Genomic DNA, 9381 nt, shown 5'->3' with positions numbered 1-9381 from the left:
AGCAACCACTTCCATGGCTGGGGCTGGGAAGGTCCCCTCCCTACCTGCAAGTGCTGGTGCCCATGCTGTCCCATGGGCTTTGGTCTCCGATCTGGGAAAGTGTGTGCTGCAAAAGAGCTCCTCCCATTATACAGCTCAGGGAACTTGTCTGGCTTCACTACCCTTTGGCATCCAACTTCGATCTCAGATCAGATGTGATGAATTCCTGAATTAAACATATCACTGAGTGCAAGGAAAAGAAACAAAGTAGGATTCCTTCAGTAACGGTGAGTGAATAGAGACTAGCCCAGCACCAAATCCCTGCCTCGCAGTGGGTGCAGAAAATGTGGCTTACAGTGACCCGACTCCCTGGAGTCACTAAGGGGGCCCAAGTCCGTCTGATCCAGGCTCAGTCCGCGGATGGTATTAAGGCAGAAGAAGCCCTAGGTGTGCCAGGATCGGGTCTTCTTGGAGTTGGACTGCTGTTTCGGATGGTAAACTCCATCTAAGGCTAAATACAGTTGGAAGATCAATAGCCAAGTAGAACCCTATGGGAAAATGAAAAGAATTTTGAATAGAGACTTGAAGATTGCATAAAACCATCAAGAGGTAAATGGATGGGATCCATACAGTCCACCCAGAGTATTCAACAAGACAGGATGGTCATCTGCCTGGAAGGGTGCATTGTCCCTGTGGAACCACTGTCTGGGTGCATCTGGCCCTGCAGGATGCATTTCCTCTGTGGAGGTGCTCCGTGATTAGGTCTGGCTCAGCCTTACCGTAGCTTTGTCATGTCCCTGTGGCCAAGGGAGATTGGCCTCAGCACCCTTCCAGCAGCAACCAGCCTAGCCCCTCTTGGGGTGGGGAAGAGAGACGGGACCCCCTGTTCCTGATGTGACTGTCAACTAGGGCAGATTGTGTTGTGTCACTTGGTGGTGAGGCCTTCATCTGGCGCCAGAGCTCGGCTATGTCAGTTACCCACCTGAGCTGTCTTGGAACACGAACCCAGGAGACTAACATATGTGCGAGTCAGCAGGTTGATTGACACCCTGTGGCACAATGAATATGAGGACTGCTGCATGGTGGCTGAGGTGGGATCCCATTGTGGCCTGATGGTGGGTACGCCACCACCCCATCTCGTCTGCTCGTTCTGGAGGTAGAGCATGAGTGTGTATGATAGCATCCCCAAGATGGTGAACTGTGTCTGGGCAGGCTGAAGTCAAAGGACATGCTGGTGGAGGTCTGTAGAGATCAAGACATGCAAATTATTTGAAAAACCTGGGTATAGAGGCCAAAAGACTAATCGAACTCTGTAGTTCCTGGATCCCTCCTAAGATTACCTCAAGATAGCTGGCACAGAAAAACACAATCTCTGTCTAGTAAAGTGAATGATTAGAGGTCTTGGGGCTGAAATGATCTCAACCTACATCTCTAACTTTAAATTGGTAAAAAGCCCAGCTTGCAGGTGTGGAGCTGGGCATCAAATGACAGTGCCTAGTGGGTATCTTCTGGTAAGCAGAACTGGCTCTGTGGGATGAACCAAATGCCAGGTGAAGGTGCCCAGTGCCCATGCTCATCAGACCCTCGAAAGTGTGTTGGTTGATATAGACTGTAGGACAGTAGCCATGGAAGTTAGAATCCGCTAAGGAGCATGAAACAACTCACCTTCCAAATCAACTAGACCTGAAAATGGATGGTGTTGGGGCATTGTGTCCATACCTGGCCCTCCTCGGTGCTGGGAGCTATGGGTCTAAGCTGCAACGAGTAGGAGGGCCACTATGGTACGCACAGAAACCTGGGGCGAGGGCCAGGGCGGAGCCACTGCAGGTGCAGATCTTGGTGGTAGAAGCAAATATTCAAATGAGAACTTTGAAGGCCGAAGTGGAGAAGGATTCCATGACAGCAGCAGTTGAACATGGGTCAGTTAGTTCTGAGAGATTGGTGAGCACCATTTGGAAGGTACCGGCAATGTCCTCTCTAGCCCTCAGCTGATCAAAAGGAAGTTGGATTCTTCAGATACCTGAACCCAGAGTGGTAGAGATGGGTGCCCTTGCTGCATCCAGGACAGTAACAAAAAGTATCCTTGAGAAGCCAGCATGGGCCCCGGGGATATTTCACTTTTCTTTGTTGAAAGGCAGTGCACTCTAGAATGGGTTTGCCAGTATAGAGGAACCCAAGCCTTGGAAAGTGTGGCAATTAGGTTGCATTGGGTGAGCTCTCACTGGTTGTTGAAATTCTGGGGGAGACTGTGTAAATGTTGTGCTTGGCCGTACCCATATCACCATGTCTCTAAGGTGAACAGCCACTGGCATGTTGGGGCAATGTACTTAAGTGACATTGGCAAGTCATATCCATAACTTTGGGAAAAAGATTACCTCTAAAGACTGAGTCGGTTAAGCTTGGGTGCGAATCGGGGCTGGGCACATGCCATGGCTGGATAAGGTGTCATCCTCCGGGGTGGCGGTGACTGCACATGAGCCAGGCAATTCCTGTGAATTTCCCCAGTTGTGGTGGTTGTCTCTCCACATGCCTCTTGCCGGGGTGCTGGACCAGTCTGCTGTCACAGTTGGCATACCACAGCTGACTTAGAACTGGTGCAGGCCATAGGAATCTGACTGCTTATTTACAATTAAGCATCACAAAGGCCAAAGCTGCTGTTGGTGCAATGTGATGTTTGCCCTATGCCCGAATGTCAAAGTGAAGAAATTCAATGAAGCATGGGTAAATAGCAGGGGTGACTATGACTGTCTTAACTATGAATCTATTAACTATGACTCTGTTAACCTCTTCTCAGTCATAGTGGCCTTTACTTCCTGGTCTTTCCATTGGTAACTATCTCCATAGCACTATACTATTTCAGGAGAAGTCTATGGAGATAGGCCATACCAGGTATTATCATGACCACAAGTATGATAGTGAGAAATGGCAAAGCTAACCAGTTCCAGATGGGGTAGTTCTTAGAAAAGAAAAAAACACACTAAGATGTCCGAAGGGTGTTGCTTGTTGCTTTGCCACAAATCATTAACCTCCTTGCCGATTTTGTCAATTCTACACCTAGCTCTAACAACACAATGAAAAACAATGAATTGAATTAATTGTTCCACCTGATATTTCTCGTTCACCTTAGTGTTGCTTTTAGTATTAGTGGATGCTTGATGTATTTAGTAAATATGTTTCTTATTTTTCTTTTGTATCTTCTGCCTTTTATCTGAAATCTGTTTGCTCTTTTTATTATCTAAGTGCAGGACCAGTAGTACATTTATTTTCCATTCATTTTCATACAATTTTTCCTATTCGGTTAGCAGCAATATTTAATCTTTTGACCACAGTTTTGAAGGCATGCTGCTTGCTAGAGCCAAGAGTCTAGCATCATCTAGTGCTTTACGGTGTGCATCTCTTATATGCTATGATACTCCAATTTTTGTTTGCAAATCTCAACTCACAAAAGCTAGATAGAAATTTGTAGCACTCTTTTCTGGTTTCTATCTTTGCACTTGGCATTGTGACATTGAATCTTATGAACCTCAGCTTCTTTGTCACATTTTGAGCAATACAGCCTTAAGTAGAATCTTTGTTGTTTGATGGAGGCATTTTTTTTATTTCTTTAAAGGTTTACATTATGTCTCCCAAGGATCCATTGTATTTTTTGATGGTATATTTCCAGTAAGCGATTTTATTGGCAAAGTCACATTACTTTTTATTGTTTTTGTTAGTGACCTCATAAATATCTGGCAGGTTTTTGAATCTTAGTGTGTCTGTTACTCTTGCAATTGATGAAGCTACAAATCTGATGCTTTCACTGAGGTCGATAGTTTCCTAATTATCGAGTATGGAGAAGGAACAAAGTGACAAAGTGTGATTCAATTAATTGGAAAGATAGCATCTCCTTTTGCCATCTTAATGGAAGTTTTTGTAATGCAGGAAGTAACCCATCTGGAATTGGGATCATTATTAGCTTTGCCATTTCTCACTATTATTCTTATGGACATAATAAACACCTTGTTTGGCTTATCCCTGCAGATGTTGCCTCAAAGAGATTAGTGGTATAGAGATAGTTAGCAGTAGGACCATTTGGAGGTAAAGGCCACTATGAATGAGCAGAGGTTAAGAGTGTCGTAATTACTCCTGATCTTTACCAGAACTTCATTGAATTTTGTTACTTTGACATTCAGAGCAATGGAAATAATAACATCACATCAGCACCCGCCTTGGGCCTTTGCAATGCTTTGTTTTAATTAAACAGTTGGATTTCCCTGGCCTGCACAAGTTCTATTAGCTGCTAGATGCCGGATGCAAGGTTATCTACAAGGAGAGGCAACCACTGCAGCTGCCGTGATCCACAGGAAAGTCCTGGCTCACATCCAGACTTTCTGCAGCCCTGGAGGGCAAATCCTTATCCAGCTGCGGTGCAAAACCCAGCCTCACTGCGTACCCCTTTCTGACAGACCCAGATTTAGAGCCAATCTTTATTCTAAAGTTAAGTATCTGACTTCCCACTTCCCTTACCTACATCGTGCCAACATGTCAGAGGCTATTAACCTTAGATACCTGTTGCAGAAATAGGTACGGCCCGGTGTGAGATTTACACCATATCCCTCAGATTTTAAGGGCCAGTAAGAGTTCAGCAGTTGCTGCTGGCACCCAATGGTTTCCAAGGATTGGGCCCCTCTTACTCACCTTCAATGCTGGGGTCAACGCTAGCATAGCCCAGGCATATTCCGCATTCATTCAGGTCCTTTCACATGTTCATGCTCCACCTACCCGACAGAGTGGGAGAGATTATTAATGGGTTCATAGCCTCATTAACTCTTTCTTCAAAGTTATTTTCAACTTTCTCTTAAGGTACTTGTTAACTATCTGTCTCGCTACTGTCCGTAGGTAAACCTCAACTGGAAGGACTTGCATCCCCTTAGCATTTCCTGGGAGTTAGTCCTCCATATGCCACATTTCCCACACCCACCACCAGGCAGGGATTATGTGCTGGGCTCTTTCCAATTCACTTGCCATTACTGAGAAAATCCTGGTTAGCATCTTTTTTTAGCGGAATTATTTACTTAAAGTTGACAGGCCTCTATGTCTGAACTGAAGTTCTAGTTGAATATTGAAGCATGGGGGGAGCCAAACTAAATCCCTGACCTGCAGAAAGCAGTGAACCTCTTTCACACAGGAAGATTGTGGCAGCACACCCTTTTCTATATCTGAGACAAAATCCTGCAGGGTCCATCATGGAAACAAGCATCTGCACGTAGAAAGGGGGTCTTCCATCCCCAGCCACAAAAATGGGCGCTGAAGGCGTTGCACGTGGGCAGGCATAGGACACCACAGACAGCTATGTGCAGAATACATCCAGACCCCTGGGTTTTTCAGGCCCAGGGCAGGCAGGGCGCCCACCCACCCCACCAAGGTAGAGAATGCAAGGAGTGTGGAGGGAGCAAGGGGGGAGCCCAGCAACAAGCAATCAGGGGTCTGACCTTGGGGGGATGAAAGGAGAAGAGCCCCATGTGACAGCCCCAGCCATGTCCTGAAAGAGCCGCCGGGTGATTGATGTTGAACCGGCCCTCAGACAGGCATAGCCCCATGAGAAACCTGAGGCTACAAGGTGCTTTTGAAGTGTTGATGATCAATGCGCCTTCCAAATCACAACAATTCTCACAGCCAGCTGCATTCTTCATCGACACACAAGCCGAGTGATCCCCGCCAAGAGTCACAGGCAACCTTTGCAATGTTAGCCCATCTGCGGGTATAAGAGAGGCAGGAGGAAGTTGTGGTGTCCTCTTCAGTTTGGGTACTCACCAATGATTATGCCACACATGGAGCCTAGTATTACACATTTTTATTCCTCTGCCTGTAACAGTGAACTCCACATTCTAAACCTGAATTCACTTCACTACGCTTTAATACTTATGTCTCAGTTCTACAGAGTCCATCAGGAGCCACAAGGGTTCCGTTATTACAAACTCACACAATACTACATATTCATCTCTGTTAAATAAATATTTAAATTTTGTACAAATATATACACAATCATAGCGCTTCAAAGAGTCTTTGTGGTCCTCTGATTACATGTTTAGACTGTCTCTTCGGAAACTGAGGATAAGTAGTAGAAGTGTTCCTGAGAGGCGTTGGTGATGTAGAAACAGTAGCAGTCAGGGGTTCTTCACTTGTCCTCTCAGACCCAGTCTGTACATTGACATCAGTGCCTGACGACCTTTGAGCCACATGTTGGAAATGCGAGGAGTCTCTCGTAATGGACTTCCCAAGATGTTCGGCAGTCACCCTGTGTCCATTGTCGGTCACAACATGAACTGGTCCAGAATCGAAAGAAGCATCAGAATTTTGTTTTCTATGCTGATGAAAGAAGCACTCGCTCTCCACTAGTGAATGTAACATCTTTTGCATGTCAATGCTCGTCTGCATTGGCCTTCATTTTCCTCTTAAGATCCAAGTCATTCATGGTGGTTTCTTCATCAGTGTATGATCTTCTGTTGGTCCATTGAGGTAACTTGGTTATCATTGCTCTCTCGAACATAAAGTTTACAGGGCTTTCACCTGTGGTTGAGTGAGGGGCTGAATGGTAAGCTCAAAGAGTAGAATTTAAGAAAGTCTTAAATTCGAGCTTTTCTATACAGCGCGCAGGACAGATTTCTTAAGCATACTCATGAAATATTTGACAAGATAATTGGCGTGTGACCAAACTGGTGTGCTGTTCTGATGCTTCACATTAAGATGACTGAGAAAGTCTGAATTCTCGACTGTTGAAAGGTGGGCCATTGTCAGACTTTAAGATCGCAAGAACACCCCATGTAGTGAAAATGCTGTCTAATCTCCCAATGAGCAAACCCCCTAGGATATTGCGGCATAGATTTTCAAATTTAGCGGCACAAAAATTTAAATTTAGCAGCACAAAAATGTACATTTAGTGGCAGTATTGCGGCACTTTGTTTTACTTGTAAACATTCCTTTTCAGTATTACATCAATGGAAACTATTTTAGCAGAGTATTCCACTATCAAATAGGATTGTTTACATTGTCTGAGAGTATATGTTTGCTTTGCTATGTCACAGAGTCAATTTTTCTCATGTTACTGGCAGCCAATCAGAGAACCTGTGGGACTCTGACTTCCACAGGAGTGATATGGCCCAAGGGAAATAAAGATCCCAGGGCCAATCATAACTCTCTACTTCTAAATTGGTGTGCCTGCAAGAGTCTAAAACACTCTTGCAAGCCTAAATGCACCCCTGCTTGGTTCTGAAACAAGAAGAGAGGGGATGCGTTAGTGCCCAATGCTGCGCCCCTCTTCCTGCTGGGACACTAATACTGCCCCTCCCCCCGGTAGTACATAAGCACTACTTACCCAGCAGCCCTCCTGTACTAACAAGCCCAGATAGGAAGGCCGGCCATATGGGAGGGAGGGAGGGGCGCATGAATGGGACGAGGACAACGGGACCCGGAGTAATGAAGATTACCGGTAAGTAATAGAGCATTACCGCCAGGTCCCTAATGTCCCCGTCCCATTCATTACAAAGTGGAGAAATACCAAAACAGAAATCCGGCCTTCCGCACACACAAGCACACCCAGGAAACCACAACAAAAGCAGCAACCCAAGGGCGCACCGAGAAGGAGGAAAGGAAGACCGCAGGAAACAACCGGCCCGCAACCCAGCACAGGACAGCAGGGAAAGCAACGGAGACAAAGAAAAAGGCTAGGGCACCTAAAGTTAAAGGAGCCCGCCAACCCGATAAACCGGAAACCAGAACCGGGACCAGGACACAAAGGACCTGCCAAAACAACCCACCGGAGAAGGCCGCCAAGCCCAGAACCAGCAAAAAAGTCCACAGAACCCGGCAGACCCACAAGGAAACCGAGACATCACGGAAGAAAGCCAAAGAAGGAATGGCCAAAAGAGCACCACAAGCACCCAGGCCAAAAAGGAAGGAGAAAGCACTGGTCAGAAAACCGGCCAACCCCCAAAACCAAAGGACTCAACCCCAAGAGACCGGAGGTGGAAACCCGGCCGAGGAGGTCCAGGAAGCAACAAGAACCCAGGAGCCGAACAGGATCGAGAACCCATCTCGAAGGACAGGGAGGGGGAAAGAACCCCAAAAAAGGCCAACAAGACCGGAACAAACCCAAGAAACCAGGACGGTCACAGAGACAACGACCACAACCCCAGAAACACCCCAACCCCAAAGGGAGGGAACACAAGGCAGGAGGGGAGCACAGAGCAACCGGGAAACCCCAGCAGCCGCCCAACGAGCAGAGAGGGCAGCACAAAGAAGGCGCCCATACGACACAGGACCGCCCAGGAACTCCACACCCAGGCCAGATAAGCAGCAAGGGCAGGAGCAGCGGAAAAGAAAAGTAAAACAGAGCAACAACGCCAACAGAACCAGGAAGCCAGGACCAGAGCCAAGCAACCCGACCACACAGGCGGAACAGCAGGCCCAAGCAAACCACAGAAGAAGCCCACACAGCACCCAGGAAGCAGAGCACCCAGACCACAACCACAAGGCCCAAACTCAGAAACACCGGAGAGGAGCCAAGCAAAACTACACAGAAGGCCAAAGCGGAAGCAGAAAGAGAAAAGCAGAGGACTAAGCAGCAGGAAACCACAGACAACCCGCAGCCAGGAGGGAGGGACCTGCACATGTCAGAGCACCACAGAACTGCACCCCAACCAGAGAGGGAGGGGGCGGGGCACCCAAACAGCCCCACACCGGGAACAAAACCCGGGGAAGCAAGGGAGGAAGAAGGGAGCCAGGACCCAAAAACCAGATAAAAAAACAGGAGACGTCCGGCAACAAACTCCCAGAGCAGGCCGAAAGGCCAGCACAGCCCGAAAACCTAGGAGGCAGAGCCCGAGGCTCCACAGAACCAGCAAGAAGGCCGCAGAGCCGGAGCCACAGAACCCCACACAGGCCCACAACACTGGGGAAACAAGCCCGGGAAGAAAACCAACAGCAGGAGAAGGCCCAGAAGGAACCACCAGGAAGCGGCCCCAACTGCAGAACACCACGCCAGGACTCAAAGAGACCAGCAAGGAAGCCGAGCACAAAAGGGAGCTCAACATGCAGGAGCGACAAGCCGCAGCCGAAACCCCAGACCGGCACCCACCAAGGGAACCAGACGAGACCCGAACAACCCAGGGAGCAAACACCCCAACAGCAGACGGACCAGGAAGTCAACAGCACCCAGCAGCCCCAGAAGACCAGGCAGGGACCAACCGGCCTGACCAAGCACAACACCGAGCAGACAGCGGAGCACGGGGACAGCACACCAACCTGGAGAACAGGAGGCACGACAGGAACCAGAAGCAGCCAGGAGGCCCCAGCCAGGAACAAACCAGGCAGGCACCACGGCAGAAACAGGAGGGGCAGACAGGAAACACCAGAAGCAAGCCA

At 48.0% G+C, this 9381-nt stretch overlaps 2 pseudogenes; one reads left to right on the top strand and one right to left on the bottom strand.

Moving 5' to 3' along the window:
- The first annotated feature begins 204 nt into the window (after positions 1-204).
- On the top strand, positions 205-2290 carry LOC147692458 (28S ribosomal RNA; annotated as a pseudogene).
- A 3242-nt stretch (positions 2291-5532) lies between these two features.
- Positions 5533-5685, bottom strand: LOC147692457 (5.8S ribosomal RNA; annotated as a pseudogene).
- Positions 5686-9381: the final 3696 nt, after the last annotated feature.

Source organism: Lissotriton vulgaris, chromosome 9 (assembly GCF_964263255.1).
Source record: "Lissotriton vulgaris chromosome 9, aLisVul1.2, whole genome shotgun sequence".
Classification (NCBI taxonomy): domain Eukaryota; kingdom Metazoa; phylum Chordata; class Amphibia; order Caudata; family Salamandridae; genus Lissotriton; species Lissotriton vulgaris.
The sequence above is the reverse complement of the archived record's forward strand: the minus strand, read 5'-3'. Positions and strand labels throughout refer to the sequence as shown.